Below are 17,787 nucleotides of genomic sequence, written 5' to 3' on the forward strand. Positions count from 1 at the left end.
CTTCAGGTGTCCTGATAGACAATGTATAGTATTTCTTACCTGCTTGATAACAATCTCAGAATCTCAAAAGACTTGTAGATATTTGATATCAAGCCTGATTGCCTTGTATAACCCTTGAACTAACACTTCATATTCAGTAGTATTGTTTGTGCAATCGAACTTGAGTCTACAAGTTAGCATGGTTTTCTCTCATTTTGGACTAACTAATATACAACCTGCTCCTGCTCCATCATTAGAGTTAAAACCATCAAAAAATAATTTCCAAAACAAAGATTTATTTACAAGTCTATTTACAAACTTAATGCATCTAGAAGTATCCGTTTGAGAGAAATTTTCTATCTGAGATAAAATGGAATTTTTAAAAAAAGGTGAAGTATGAGCATTGAAATTCCCTAAGAATTAATCAATAGAATAGTTTCCAATTATATTGTTGTTGTATGCTATAGGTTCGTTTTCCCCTTGTAACTTCGTTACTATATACTTTTGGTGTCTTTCTCGCTCAACATTTATATGATTTGGTTTACTATTATAAGGGAGCCACATATGAGACCAGTCGGTCGCAAAGTGACCGTGAAGCTTCTCTCACCAATCCCTGCTAAGAATTAGTCCATAAAATTCATGAATATCTGAAACAAGTATATCAATGACTTGACATAACTTTGGATTTGATGAAAACCTTATGGTCACTTGATTAAGCACCGATAACATCGAATTGAGACTGATCCAGTTGTACTATGTGTATTGTATATTTCTAAAGTTGGACATCTAACTTTGCGCAAACTGTCTTAGAAATATTAGATGAAGCACCAGAATCTACCAGACAGTTATGCAACTTTTTGTTGAAAAATTCAAAGGTAAGGAGAAATGGTGGAGTATGGGATTTTGACCTTCCTCAAATCAAAGAAATTGCATTTGGATCGAATTTATTTGACATACTAGTCGGAGGTTTCCCATTTCATGAGTAGCTTGAAAAATTACAACGGCAGATAGAGGTGCAATAGGTACTGCATGCAACTCTTTCAAGAGAAATTTCTGTTGATGCTTTAATTTGCTTAGCTCCTGAAAACTAATATTAGCCCTAGTCTACTTCATGTCCTCAACAATGTTATACTCCATTTCATCAAAGATGATAAACGTTTTAGATGGATTTGTTGAATCAGATTAGACTGGGTTTGTCTGAGTAACCTTTGGTGAGGATTTCTTACCTGCAATTTTATCCTTACAATACATCTTGATCTTCTTCATCTGGAAGAATGAAGTCCCACATTCCTTGGAGTTCCACGACTTCATCATCACCAGTTTGTTCCTCATTTGAAACCTCCTCTTATTCCCCTTCTGATTCTACTTTTGTTATAGCATTTGGAGGTTTCAGATCGGTTGAAGGATTCCTCCCGAAGGGTTTAAAAGGTTTCTTGGAAGAGGTTTCTACTACTTGTTTCTCAATATCAACCATTTCGTTAGACATGGTTTTTAAAACTTTCTATAACCCTTCCAAGTCGAATGGGTCCTTTGATTATTTTTTCTTAGGATCATCTCTAAAAGAGACCTTTTTATACTTTATTTCATCTACAACATTTTTCTTTTCTACAGATAGGATATGTTTCTCTACAGTTATCGCCTCTTTCATATTTTTAGCCAATGTTGGCTTCGCAGCTCTATCTACGAAGATGCCTGAATTTGAAGGCAAAGCGAAAATATACCAATAATTTTGTACTTCATTGCTAGGCTTTCGATGCTACTGGTATTTTATTTAATAGTTTATTCAAGTGAGAATTGAAATTCTTAATTTGTTCTCTTGGTTTGGCTTTCAAATTGGATAGGTCATTGATTAAAGTTGTTGTAGATTTGTCATCTCCAAATTTAGTTAAAAACTAATCTTGAAATGTATCCCAGTTATTAATGGAGCCTGATGGTAGTGAAAAATACCATGATCCTGCTACTACTTTTATAGTATTAGGGAATAATCATACAACTACTTCCTCTTCTGTTACTCCATTTAAATTAATGGACAACATGAAATTGTTTATGTGCTCTTCAGTTGATAGGCCATTGTCAAGGTTGAACTTGGGGAGCCATTTTTCAGGATGAGCTGGTAATTGCAATAAGGGCGCAGGCATTCTCACAGCTCCAGGATTGGCCCATGGACTTAGTGGAGGATTTCTTTCCATCGTTGGGGTATGAGTAGGAGGAGGCATTGCAGTGATTGAAGGTGGTTGAGTAGAGGAGGATGTCGCTCCTGTACTGATGTGAACCATGATTTGCAGTTGTGGGATAGATGAATGAATTTGTGATGATATGGATGGGATGGTAGATGAAGATGATGATAAAACCTCACTCTGAGATTCTACTAGTTTTTTCCTAGCTTTCTTATGACTTGGTAAAGGAAACTCAACCGGTGGGATTCCTAGCTTTTCTCTTTGTGCTCTAGTCAATCGTTGAGTCGGGGTCAAATGAGAAGTGACACTACCTTGGGAAAACTCAGATTCCTCTTGAGATAAAGAAATTCCCTATAAATTATGAATTAAAGTTTGTAACTCAGGGGGATCTAAAGAGGAATGATTTGGCTTGTTTGGGATTTCAGTAATGTGCTCTGTATTTTTCTTTTCAACTTCTGGTTTAGTGATGGAAGATTCAAAATGCGAGCGAGAAGTTGATGGTGATGGTGAGGGAGTTTTACTCTTAGAATGGCGTGAAGATGTAGATTTACTTGTCATTCACAGTCAGGCCCTCCTTCTAGAACGAAATATGTTGAAGGCTCGAAAAATCGGGTCTACAACAAGGGGGATAACCACCCGGTCCAGACCTTAAAGCAGCTCCTTTTCTGTTTGGAATAGTGGCTCTGACTGGGGATGATGGGACCAGTTTCCCAATCTGTTTATGGTGTGTGTACTAACGGGATGATGTTTTTTTTTTTAGTTTATGGGGTGAATGCTTATTCTAAATCTAACCTATCTTTTAACGATCATATGCAATCTATTCTAATGAAAGAAAACATCTAACTTTAAACTATCCTGGGAGTAACATTTCACTTATGCGATCTAAAATAATTTCTAACAGCAATTGATAATGAAGTCTGAAATCTTCTTAAAAATTGAATCATAATCAAGTCATAAATCTATGACTTGATTTGTAATAATATCACTTATTTCACAATGGGAATTCCATTGCGAGATATTCTGAAAGAGTAATTCTTCCTGTTGCAAGAGCTGGGAATTAAGAGCGAGTGATTTTGTGATAAACTCCCCAATCTTAGGATCATTCTTATGCAGTTCTATCATAGCTTGTAACTGTAATTCTTTATTGGCCAAACTACTTTGATGATCCAATTGCATCTGCTGGAAGTCCTGCTGGAGTTTTGCCAACTGTATCTCTGCTTCTTGACTGATGCTGACTTGATGTAGTTTATGTTCTAAAGATAAAATCCTATCCTCTTTCTCTTTTAGTAGCATTTTAACTTCTATTGCTTTATCAATTGTTTCCGAAGCATACGCTCCTGCGATCTAAGAGAGCCTAGTTAGATTTTCCGATGGGTCTGTAGTTGGGTCCTTCCAAAGAACATCTAGAGGTTCATCCTCTAGAGCGAGCACAACATCCATTTTTCTTTTATTCCTTTGCCTTCTGATGACAACCTTATGTTTAGGGCTATAAAATATGTCTAGAGGAGTAATCTCCTCTATCTTTAGTACAATTTCAGATGACAGAGCAATAGGAATATGCTATGTTTCCTAAGTATTGATAGTCCCTTCTACCACCTCTTTTGTGGCTTTCTCTCTTGGGTTTGTCAATGGCTCCATACTATGTTCCTTAGTGTTGATTAACTTATTAAAATTCTCCCATTCCCCTTCTAGATTCACTACAAGTGGCTTTGTTGGAATTGTAAGGGGAGTGTGAATTTCAGCTTGTTTCGAGGACAAACCTGCTGGTCGGGCTTTTCTGTAGATTGAGCTATGTCTATAATTGACCCCTCACTTCTACTGTGTTCACTCTTGGACTGATCACCAGACTTTTCAGCTGATTCTTTTTTGGAATTTGATTTAGATTTCACCTCTTTTAAACTACCACTTATGCTAATACTGGGAGTAGGCTCCCTTATTGGTTCATTGAGCAATTGGTCCATCGGGACCTTTGTTGACCTCTTCTTTCTATAATTGTCAAACTTTTGGAGTTTTTATTCGTCAAATTGAATTTGTGCCATATGTAGAACCTCTCCGAAAGTGTTCTTCTGCAGAAAGACATCGTCAAAAGGCTCTTCTTCATTGGTGAACACTTTTATTTTAACCATTGTAGTAAAATTACTTACAACACTAGAGGGATCATACTGCCTCCCCAGGAACTTTGGCAGTTGTAAACATAACATATTATCAACCTCTCTAAAAGCATGACCTAAGTCAAATAATGCAAAAGCTCCGCACACTATAGGAAATGGAGGCCAAATGGCCTTCTTAGAATCTTTCAATACTTTACTCATTCCCCTAGCCACAAGTATGGTAGGCTATTTCCCTGGGCATTAGTTTGTCGAGGACATAAAAAGGAAGCAAATGGGGTGAAGCGATGCCTTCAAACACCCTGATGTATGTGAAAAACTCCTCTCCAAACCACCTTCCCACAGGGAGAATATCAACTTCAGCTTCTTGAGAAAATCTTGGGGCGTCTTTATTGTAGAGCATTTTATGAATAGGGAGCATAACTCCATGACAAATCTTGTAGAAATGTGGGATGAAATTGGATTCCCACAATACTTTGTGCTAAACCTGAATGGAAAGAGGATTTTTTACCATCCACTTCCATCCCATGATAGGAAAATTGGAGACAAAACAAATGGCGTCCATGACGTAGGCACTCAAGAAGAATGGAGGGTAAACCCTTGAAGTAAAACTTATTTTAGTTCGATATCCTAAAATTAAAGAGACTAAATTATCTGATAAAATTTGGGCCCGTTCCATTATGGTGGCATTGGTAGCCGTATCCAATAGAGGTAACCACTCTGATGATAACTTGTTGATGTCTGGTCTCCCAAATATTCTACATAACATTGCACTGGCAAAACAGTAAGGAGAATAAAGAGAGCTAGTAGCGTACATACCATTTTTATCCTTCTTCAATCTTTCCTCATTGTTTGACCAGTACTTTGTGCATTCTGCCAAGTCTTCATTCTCCTTGGCAAACGTTTCTACAAACTGCTTGTTGTAGCTAGCCCGGGGTTCTGGCAAGTGGTACATATGTCTCAAATTATTTGAGGAAAACGACCCCACGACTTGCTAACTGGACTTATTGAAATATCTATTAGATATATCTACATGATCTATAGTCCATTTCACCATATCCGTGTAGGGGAGTATCTTTGGCCTCACAAAAATACGGTGTAGAAATGAGGATGCAAGCTCAGTTAGGGATTCTTTAGAAGAGCCGCGTCCATTTGTTGTAACTGTAACCTTCATAATTCTCAGGTTTTACTCTTCTAACAGTTGGCACATGGCTTCCCAGGTAGATATCCCTATGTCCCTAGTACAAGTGGTGTCTCTTAATAATTGAGTCATTTGTGTTTTCTCAGATGCGGGTGCCTTGCCTTTTTTCCCCATTACATCGTGTATTACGTTCTGCATACTCTTCCTCGAAATTGTAAGCAGAGAACAAGTATATGATCAAGATACTAGCGAATATAGGAAACATCAATAGAAAGACAAAAATAAGGTGATGGGAAAGCTTTAATTCTTAAATCATATCAAAGATATCACCTTGCGTCAAATGGTCCTTTACCCTGATCTGAATCATTTTTTAATATATGACCACTAATGTACCGTTAAGTTAAAATTTAATGTTCATAAATTCACATCGAATGACAGAAAGTACTGTCATAGAACTCTGAGCCCTTAGATCTGCGATAAAAGCGATTTTGCGATTTTCTTCGCAATATCGCAAAACCTATTGTCATTAAAAACCATTGTTTCGTCGGGCGGCTGCGATATGTGATTTCCTAGAGGCTATCGCATTTCGCGATATTTGGGTGTGTTACATTAAGTAGCGTTGTGGAATTTGGAGTTTGCAATGCGATGAGGTTGTAAGACTTTGTGATGTCACATTCTCGCGGATCACATTTTCGAGGATTTACTTTTATAAGAGATGCCCACTGTGACCTTTTTCAATGCGATAATATCGTTTAAAAGAGGGTTTTTTAAAGCTTCTCTTAATCTTCGAGAATTTTTTGTTCTAAAGCTTTTCTTAGGTTGTGTGGTCATGTAGCGCTTTTTATAAGGAAACTCATAGCTTGTGATGTTTTATGTGCTTGGAGTATGAAAGGGTAAATTTACATGTTTTAGCAAGTTCCAATTTGATATCTTGTTTTATTCTAAAAATAAAAGGCAACATTAGATGCTAAGATTTGATTTTTTGGAAGGGTCCCCATTTGTTAATGTTATTGCTAACACTAATAAAAGGGGGGTTATTGATGGTCATGACACACTTGAACACACATTCGAACTCAAAATTGGGTTGATTATATTAATAAATATAAACAATGATTATAGAATGAGATCTCTGTCTCTCTAGCCTAATGTTCTAATATCTGTGGCCTCCGTTTACACTCTGCCCATAGGCTTAAAATTGCACTCTAGCTATCTATCTAGCCTGTCTAATTTCTTAATTTCTAACCTCTATCTTTGCCTATTTGGCTTACATTTATACAAAGGGATTAAAAAACCAATTCCTGGTTTAGATCCATAGATTCCTCAACAAAATCCTAAAATCTCATCCTCATCCCTAAGGATCCTCTCTAATCCATAAAATCATGAACTAGCTCCTAATCTGAGTTTTACTATTAATTCTCAAATCCTCTCATCTCTCAATTATCCTAAATCCATCATGTTCTCGTACATTGGAGAACATTTACAAATATACTCACAATATTCAATTAAATCCTATTCTCATTAAAATCACTCAAAACCCTTCATAATTACATTAATTCAAAACATAGGAACCCAACTTCCTTAAAACACAAGACCCCCTATGTCTACTAAAATATAATGATTTTCTCTGAGCCAAATACCCCTGCATCAGACTCCCAAAGTAGAAAATTTTCGTGATCTTCTGATCACGTGTCTTCATATGTTGTTAGAAAACCTCCAGGGTCCCAAACTTTAGTTTGTAACTGTGTGAAAGCTCTGCACCTTTGTTTTTGCTGTATGTCTTCTATGTTCTGTTTCACCTTCCTCTCCTTGTCAATCAGGTTCAAATTTTGATTGATCATGCTTCCTGCTGCTATCATTTTCCTCCATATGGACTGCTTCATCATTAACTGCCACATTTCTTGAATATCTGTGTCTAGCATATTCTTGGTCTGGTCCATACTTTGCCACTTACTGCTATTTCTTTCTCTCTGCTTCAGGTTGTTGTTGCTATCCACTATCTCTTCAATCTGTTGTTGGTTACTTTTAGTTTGTAGATGTTGGTTCTTTACTTGTTCTTCTACTCTTTCTCTTGGTACCATTGTAGACATTTCTCTTGCTCTTGCTCCAACTTTTGCTTTGACTCCTACGCTTACTGCCTCCCCTTCATCCTTACCCTCTTTCATTATTATTTATGTCTGCACTGAATAATGAATTTCCAACATTCTCTCCAGCAATTCAACATCTCTATTCAATGGATTCAATTCTTCCATACAATATTCTTCTTCCATTTTCATTTTGCTTCTCATCTGCGACAAATTTCCTCCAACATCTGCAACTAAACCTGCACTCACAAAGCAATTGTTAAAATAAAAAAATATGGCTTTTGTGCCATTTCCTCCTTTGGCAAAAATTTAGTTTACTGCTCTGTTTTCTCCTCCTCTATCAGCACATCAGTATAATGATTTGAATTCTCAAAATAATTCATGAGACCGTAAACTAGTCTCTCTTCCACACTATCTATTCTAATGATTTCTTTTTGTCCCTGTCCACCATAGTGAACTTCTTAATTCCCATCCAATTTTGATTTTACAACCTGGACACTTACTTTTTGGTCTTCTAGCCTTTTTCCCAAAAGACTTAACTCATGCCACAAATTTTCCATCTCGTTTGGAATTTCTCTCAAAAGTTCTGTACAAACGTCACTATCTTCTTCTTTGTCACAAGCACAACTCATTCACACTATTTATTCATTCTTTATTAGAATAAAATTCTGATCCTCTATCTCTTTGATAGTTCTAGATATTTGTCCATCACTCTCCCTTTGATCATTTAACAAAATCAATTCCTCGTTATCCTCTTCAATAGAAAATTTCTTATCATAGGACATAAATGTCTCATCTCTACTGAAGATATTTCCTCCATTAAGCATGAAATTTATGAGCTCTTTCTGTTGTAATAACTCAACTTGATCTTCCTTTGAAAGGTAGTCATCACCATAATTTACCTGGCAATTTTCAACTTCATTCAAGAAAATTTCGTAAAATGGTTTGTCTTCTGCAATACTTGCATTGACACACACTTTGTTAGTTGTAAAACCAAAAGACCTCATGACTTCATCTGATGATTCAATCACCAATTCCTCCTGTTGTTCCAAGTCCTTTACATGACTTAGAAATATTTTGATGGTCTTCTCCTCAATCTCATCAAGTCCTTTACTTGGTTGCTTAATATACTTCTCTACTTCCTCTTTTAAAACAAAATTTAGATTCTACTTGTCTTCTTCCCTCTTTATGTCAACATCAACAATTTGTCATCCTTCACATATTTCTCCTGCAAATATAAACAAATTTTCAAATTTAAAACCTTGTGATCCTTTGATCTCACTTGAATTTTCAGCCTTCAAGTCATCATCTTCATTCAGAACTTCACCCTGCTCTTGTTTACAAATGAAAACTTCCATTTCCAACTCAACTTCTATGATTTTTCCCAGTATCCACCTTACTTTCCTTTGTTGTAGCCTTCTCTGCAACTTATGCCACTTCAATGGCATCTTCTTTAATACCCAACCTTATCTCTGGATTTCCTCTAGTATCTTCATCAATACATCGAGTTGTTCTTTCATGTTTGCAATTTCCTCGTCAATTTCCTCTTGACTCATGCTCTTGCCATTTTCCTTGGCATTCTCTTTCTTCATCTTTCTTCTGGTATGGTCTTCCTCAGAACCTCTATTATGATTATCGGTGGCCATCTTCTTCTCCTTTTTCTATGAGTTCCTCACTCATTCACTATGAGCTGCATTAAAGCCTTTGCAATAGCAAGTCTTCCCTGCTGCCACTTACCTCACCAACCTCTCCTCTGTACTCTGTCTTTTCGCAAGCAATTGGTTCTCTATTCTTTGGAACCTCTTTTGAGCACTCCTCTTTGCTCTTTGTAGGCTTTAATTCAGCTACACTTCTCAAGAACGCAATTGTCCTTTTGTATTTCAAACACCATGAAATACTTTCTTTTGACCACTTCCTCTTTCACTTAGAAAGTCTTACCAGCTTCCTTCATTACCTTGGAAATTCTACCCACATCCTTTGTGGAATTGCCTTTGTGATCTACAACAATACCTCTGCAGTAACAAGTCTCCTCCTTGCTACATTTGCCTCACTAAGCTTCTCTTCTCTGAGCTCAGTCTTTCAACATCTTTCCGGTTCTTTCCTCAAACCTCTTGCTGACTAACAATTCTACCCAACACTTCTTTTGTTTGAATTGTTATCTCTAGGACAAATATACCCACAATCACAATTGTGGAGATACCTCAGCAACCTCTACCCAACCACACTTGGAAGTTTCTCTCAGTTTCTCTTTAGCACTCCTTGCTCTTAGGCCATTGCTGCAACTTTCTCACCTCCTTATGCTGCTACCTGTGTATCAACATAAAAGCCACACATTCTCCAATATTCAACTTAGAACAAAACATATCACCTCACCTTCCAGATCTTTGGATGATCTTGTTCCACCATTTCCTGCCCTTTAAAAGGGTTGTCCTTTGTTCCTTGCATCTGCAAGTTCAAATATTCTATTATATATTACCTCTATGTACCTACCATTTGTCAGATTAAAATATCATCACCCTTTCCTGCATAAACACTTTAACACATAACTCTGTCTTAATTCTTTCACATAGAATTTATTTGTTTTGTTTAACACCAATTGCTTCAATTACAATTCTCCTTTGATACCAAATGACACAGGATTACCCCTACTTCCACCCACATTATTCATGTCTTATGGATATATCTGATTTGTCCTAAGAACTCACTAAGGAGTCAAATCTTCAATTCTTAAGGTTTAAGGCCCCTTCCTTAAACTTTGTGGAATGATCTATAGACTAACAAAGTTGACCATTAATTTTCCCTTTCCTTTATATCAAAACTCATTCTCCATCTATCGGGACTTAATCACCCCTCTAAACCTTCGTTAACCTTTTGTTAACCCAAATACATATATATCCACACATTAAACTAAATCCCACTCATTCCTTTGGACTTACATAAGAAATCCTTCATATCGTGCGATATTCTATTATAATGTTTGTATAATAGAAATCACCATAATTATGCATAAACCATACCTTTTCACCTTTTTACAGCCCTTGCACATTTTCCGATGCATGCCTTTATCGCAATCATGTATTGGCTCTCCCCGGTCACACTACACATGAACTTCCACTTCTGATATGCGATTACACTATGGGATTTCAAATACTACAAATTGTGCCATAAAATTCTATTGGGTCTGTCATCTCAATACCTTTGTCGTGGCCCTTCTCCACCATCGATCTTATCCTCGATCTAATGGCTCTACTCCTTCTTGATCAACAGACTTGCCTGATGCTTTACAACCGTTGATCAAGATCCCCTTGATCCGATGCTTTACAACGATTTCGGGTGAACAAGTTACGTGAGGGATAATGCCTTTTCCGATCCGATGGTCATTATCAACTCCCAACTTATAAAAGTTCGGGTCTTCCCCTTACATTTAATGCTCGATCAACTTATGGCCCGATATCCGTTGGATGATGAGCTCTTTAGATCGTACATTCCAGATTGATACTCTTCTTCTCTCTCCACCAATACTAATATTGAATCTTCACCGTTGTTCTTCTTCTTGACCTAACGATCCATGCTTGATATCACTTCATTGCAATCAAGGATTGCTTAAGGCCCTCATTCACTGCTCCTGTTTCTTTCCTCTGATGCGCTATATCGGAGAAATCTCACTTTGCAACACTTCAAGGCTAGTTCATTTCTCTTGCGATCTAATCTTGTCCATTGATCCTAAATATCCAATGGATCCTGTACACCGATATTTTATTCTTTCGCCCTTCTCTTCACTTAGGTTTTTGTTAGAGCGCACCCAACCCTGTACATGTCCTTCAAGGCAGATATGGCAGAACCTGTATAATCAAACTAAGCTCACAAGGAAAAACTACTAGACAAAGATAGAAACAATGGCTTCAGTGATCCGAATGGCCACCAGAGCAGAGACTTCGATAGAATTACGCCTTTCAAACTTGTGAACTTGTAGTGGCTCCACCCGATTGAAACTCTCAATTCAAAAATCTTTGTAAACAGTATGTACTTTTCCCATTTTCGTGCTTCAAATTTTTGCTTATTGAGAGTACACTAAGATCCTTGTTTGAATGTAGACAATATGTGGCACCTCCAATCACAATCGATAGCCAAGAAACATCTTTAACAATATCTACTGGCATATTGCTTTGACTTTTTGAAGCATCCCTAATATTAAGAAGCTCTGTCTTGCACAATTTTAATCACTGCTCAGTATTCAAGGGTCTCGGCAACAATGATGATACAGTGTCATTGACCATCTAAATTGATTTCCCATCATAGTTATCCTATCCTACAATAATTCCCTCACATATATGAGTCTGTTTGTCATCCATGAACTCTTCCACCTCCAGGAATATCATACTACAAACTTCCACATCCATCTCTCTATCATCGTGCCTTCCTCCAGTTACTGCTCGAAATAAAATAGATTTGGAGGCACTAGGACAAAAAGAAGCTGAAAGAATTCTAATTCTTCTTCTCGAATGCCACTTTGCCCTGTGAAGCAACTTGTTCCATGATAAAATATCAACAAAGATTTCAAATATCAGAGACAATACAAAACAACCAATTCAAAGATATGTCAGATGTTGCAGAAGGCATGGAAGGAAGACAGTTTAGGCATTTGATTATTCCACATATCCGCATCTTATACTTTCTATTTTGCAGTCAAAGGAATTGAAAAGGAAATATGAATAATAAGGAAAGTTGTGCATGGAAACTGATCGAATTCATGACCTAGTGAGCAGTAGTGTTGAGCATTGAAGAGATAGCGTTGAAGGTAATCGAACTCGATTTGTGAATAAATGGCGCTCGTGTTGTGTACCTTAGTGAGCCATCGAGGAGAAGCGTGGAGGAAGTAAAGAAATTTAAATAAAACAAAAAAAACCGCGTTGAGCCACTTCTCCAAAGAATATCTTTAAAGGTGTGTCTTTATGCATTATTTAGTGTGTTTTGTCCTTTAAAAAAAAAGCATTTCGTTCACTTTTTCAAGTGACTAGAATTCACTTTATTAAAGGGTTGAATGTAAAAACGTTTTAAAAATGACAATCAAATGAAGCTTTTGGAGGAATAAGGTGAGATTTATAAAAGTATTTTTTAAAGTTGTCATGGAGTGATAAGGTGAGCTTATTAATTTGTAATTTGTTTTGGAGTGATAAGTGGTGGATAATTTTCAGAGTGGAGCAGTCATTAAAGTGAATTTGTTGTTTGAAAAACGGTCCAAAGCTTTTGTAATTTGGAGAAATAAGTGATTTTGTGGAGTGATAAGGATTGATTTTTCTTTCTCTGTAAGTTTGAAGTGATCGGTTTTTCAAAAGAAAGCTCATTGTTGTAGGAGGTTGAGTCAGGTTTTTGAATGTGTTTTCTTCGAAAATTTGTGAGCGTCAAATTCTCATTGTTTGAGAAAGCTTCAGTGGCAATGTTGTAAAAGATGAAAGAATGATGACCTTAATACTTAATAAAGACATATTATTTGTGGTGATCGTGTCCTAGATCCACCTGAAATTGAATAAGGGCATCTTAGGTACACCATGTGTATGTTTGTGATGGTGAGTATTTCTATAGCTTCATGTTTTTGCTTATGATTTGTGTCTAGTTTTTACACATAAATGATCTCATTTCATGCACACATAAAATACAATGCCAGCAAGAACAACATCTGTAATGAAATAGCTGCAAGGAAGGATAATTAAGCTCAACACATGCATTTGCGTCACTACAACAAATAATCAAAGTTTTCAACATCAGCATTCTATCTCGACAAACAAAATCACTCAATACAATCAAGTTCACGAATCTGTAAACTTCAACATTTCAGAGCACAGTCTACATCAACATTATTGAACTTGTAATCAAACTCAAATTACACTGAATTGTAAGGGTGCATTCTCTGTTGAAACTGACACCCAAGTCTTGAATTGAGTGAAATTGAATTCATTGTAGTGAGTCATTAAATCATTAAGCATTTTTTGGGTGCATTTTCGACAGTGTTCGACACCCTTCCTTAAAGAAGAATCAAGTGAATGCATGAATTTTAACTCTAAAGCAAGCAAGCAACAAGTTCACATCTCCTACAAGAGAGCGTGAGTATTCATTCAAGCAATTTGTGTCAAAACAATACAAAGTTCAAACCTTCAAGCGATCCAAAGTGAAGTTCATTGCAACAACCATCAAAGCAACCAAACAAGTTCAACTCTAACACCAATCAAACAAGTTGAGATCAACATTAAGCGAGTGTGAATTCTAGAGTTTAAGCAAGAAATTTCTACAACTCTAGCAAGTGTTCCTAGCAAGTGCAATAAGCAACAAATCAAGGGAGTGTGCCATTCAAGTCCCATTGCAAGCGAGCCTGTCATGCAAGTAACAAAATCAAGTGAAACAGTTCAAAGCACGACATCTACCAACAGAGAGCCTGATTTCAGGTGAGCAAGTTCAGATGGCGCAACATATTCAGTTGTTAAACATTCTTCATAGTTTGATCATCTCCAGTGATGAAGACATGGTGCACATGAACAAAGAAACTCTTGTTGATCTTTCACGGCATCTACAAAAAACACATGAAACCATTGAGTTTCTTCAACTTGAGTCGCAACTTCAAAGGAATGAATTGCAAGAAAAGAGTGATACTTTCACGTCTTTGAACCATCCAGATGATAAGTCATTCATCCCAATAGCTTCAAGTGTCGAAGTTGTTCCAGTTAAAGTTTCTTCCAAGCCCATCATCAAACCCTAGGAAGAAATTCAAAATAACAGGAATCGACGAGACTTAGGATATGTCACTGATGACACCAACTTACATATCCCATATTATTCCAAGCCAATTAAGTTTGTCAGTGTTGGATTTCTTTCACAACTCACCTCAGCAGGTTCTAAGAAAGTTGCAGATAAACAGAATTGCACGCAACCTGAAGTTTAAGTCCAACTGAAATGTTCTCATTTTCAAAGAACCAATCATATGGAAGATCAATGTTTTGATCTCCAACCTTATCACCATTGTGGTAAGCAGAATCATTCCTCAGAAAAATGTTGCCACCAACAAAAATTAGCCAGATTGAAGATACATTATGAATGGATCGATCCTTGGGAATGGTCATCCATAGTCAAAAGATTGTCTCAATTCTACAACCGACTACAATCACACATAGTGCATCCAATAGTGAAATGATGATGGTACTCTCATGCCATTGAATGAGGGAGTATAATAGTGAAACTCTCCTACACATGAAGGGGGGGATTTCAGAATTCAGATATAATTTGAAGAAGATTGTCTCTCCTTTTAGCTGACAAAAGGGGGAAAATGTCAATGAAATTGACAAGTGCTTGTCAGACCGAAAGTCTCGACAATATCAACAAAGTAGCCAGTGGACATCTTCATCAGCCAGTGGGAATTTTTCTTCAGCAGTGTGCATTAGCAAATTCGCCAGTGGGTGATCGACAGAAAAAGTAGCAGTGATCAGCTTTCAACATAACAAAAGCAACATTGAGTTGTTTTTCGACATCATCAGCCAGTGGGTGATCATCATCAGCAAATATGCCAGTGGGCATTCATCAAATTGTGTCAGTTGGATCCCTTTGCAGCTTGGCACGTGATGGAGTTGTCAGGCGACATTCAGAGATGAATCAGTCATGCAGTTGACTCAGTCTCTTCATATTGCAGTTTCTTCAGCATCCAGATTTGGTGGTTTTTTCAGGCAATGTTTTTGAGGATCAACATGAGAACTTGGAAGATGGATCCTCGTTCTTATTTTGGATTTATCATTGAAGTGGGGAATGTTAGCCTCTCTCACAAAAAAATAATAAATCCAGAAATAAAAAAATAGATTAAATATTACAAGTTAGGAATTTGTGCCTAACTCTTGGGTTTTTCCTCTAAGATAGGAGTTAGTTTAGGTAACTCCTATATTGGTGTGTGTCTGGTGAGAAATTATCTCAACCAAAGGTGTCTAAGATAGCATGCACTATCTTGAGACACTGTCTCTCATCTATTTATTTGTAAAACTACATTCTTTTAAATGAGAGAGAATACCTGAGGAAGCCATGAGGCTGAAGCCTTTTCCACCAATATTTTGTGTATGGTTTATTATGTTTTGTTTATATATTTTTCTGAGTTAAAATCATTTTTCAATAGTTTTTTCCCACCGTTATTCAATGTTTCTTATGCCTTTTGAGTTTCTTCGGGGTTTCTTGTCCTTCGCTATTCTGCTGCACACTCCTCCTGGGTTAACTCTGTGAGTTCTTTACTCACGGATCATTCAACTATTACTTGGTTTTGTGATTTTTCAATGCCCACTAAGATCCTCTGTCTCTTCTGTTCCTCTGTTTATTCGCCTTGACTCTGCCTGCACACATAATTACACTGAATTCCAATTCAATCATCACTCATCATTTAACACTCAAACATGCATTCGAACTTAGAGTTGAGTTAATTATATTAATAAATATAAACAATGATTATAGAATGAGATCTTTGTCTCTCTAGCCTGGTTTTCTAATATCAGTGGCCTTTGTTTACACTCTTCCTGTAGGCTTAAAACCACATTGTAGCTATCTATCTAATCTATCTAACTTCTTACTTTCTAACCTCTCTCTTTGCCTTTTAGGCTTACATTTATACAAAGGGATTCTAAAACCAATTCCTAGTTTAGATCCATAGATTCCTCAAAAAAATCTTAAAATCTCTTCCTCATCCCTAAGGATTCTCTCTAATCCGTAAAATCATAAACTAACTCCTAATATGAGTTTTACAATCAATTCTCAAAATCCTCTCATCTCTCAATTATCCTAAATCCCTCATGTTCTCTTACATTTGAGAACATTTACAAATATACTAAACAATATTCAATTGAACCCTACTCTCATTAAAATCACTCAAAACCCTTAATAATTACATTAATTCAAAATATAGGAACCCAAATTCCTCAAAACACAAGACCCCCTATGTCTACAAAAATATAATTATTTTCTTTGCGTTGAATGCCCCTACAACAACTCACCTCAACTATGACTTTCAATCCATCTAAAACGTTACGCTAGAGATCAAGTGTTGTTGAACAACACCGTCATTTTCAGAGCATGTCGCTTCTTCATGTGAAAGGCCACTAGTTCTACATAGGATGCCCCTATTTTTCTCCTTCTCTACATGACAAATAAACTGCTGAAACATTTCTCTCGCAACCCAGTGAAACGCTTCTCTTGTACAATTGGTATTACGAGTATCACTTCCATTTTGAGATTTTTCCTTCTCGTTGCTTTTTAAGGTAGATGTTGGAGGAAGCTTTTGCTTATTTATCGCAATGAAATGGTAAGAAAAAAACTTTCTCACGTTGCTTGCTCCTAACACTTACGATATTCCTCTCAAATAAGTGTATACTTTATACTTATGGTAACGTATACTTTATACTTATGGTAACGTAATATACTTTATTGTCCAAATCCTCGCATGGGTATAAATGTGAAGAGTAATTAATTTCAACTAATGAATGCATTCAACATGGTTCTTAGTTTCTATGTTATGTTAGATAAGATTACATTAGAGTCTTTTTCCTCACGATCAAAAACTATTTGAATTAACATTAATTAAACTTTATTTTAAGATTGAAAAGTTTTGTTAAATTGTTCAAATTACCATTATTCATTTAAAAGATTAAAATAAGTTTTTGGATTTTTCATTTTTTTTATTTAACATTTCATTGCTTTATAGGATAGGATGGGACTTAATTTCCCATTGTGTAAATGAAAAATTATTCTTATTTATTAGCCATAAAATATATAATTTGTAAAAATATTAAAACATTTTCATGTATTATAATATACATTGTCCCAAAACTATTGGGTCAAATAATTTTATCAAACATATTTCATAGTAGTTATAGTGGAGGTTTGTATTGGAGGATTTAAAATGAGTCATTAGAGACTTAACATTATGCCAAGAATTGATCAGGTGCTCAGGTCCTAAGTGTCGTAAAAATGTTCAAAATTTAAAATTCTCAGAACTGGTTCAAAGTTGAACAACTCGAAAGTGCTCGTCCTCCCGATTCTGGCGCCACAAACGGTTCGAAAAACGGTCGCCGTATGAGGAAGATATGGCAAAAAGAATAATTTGTCCAAAACATTAGAAAATTTATTTTTATTTTTTTAAATTAAAAAATGAATATTTCACAGAATATTCCTTGGAATATTTCAGGGAATATTCCCTTTTCAGCCACCAATCAGAGGGCGCCACGTGGCCCAAGATGACTTCAGCAGGCCTTTTTTGGGCGCATGTTAAAAAAGGTTGGCATGGG

This window comes from Pinus tabuliformis, chromosome 5_1, assembly GCF_031772625.1.
Source record: "Pinus tabuliformis cultivar Carrire ecotype Pingquan chromosome 5_1, CPIR1, whole genome shotgun sequence".
NCBI lineage: Eukaryota > Viridiplantae > Streptophyta > Pinopsida > Pinales > Pinaceae > Pinus > Pinus tabuliformis.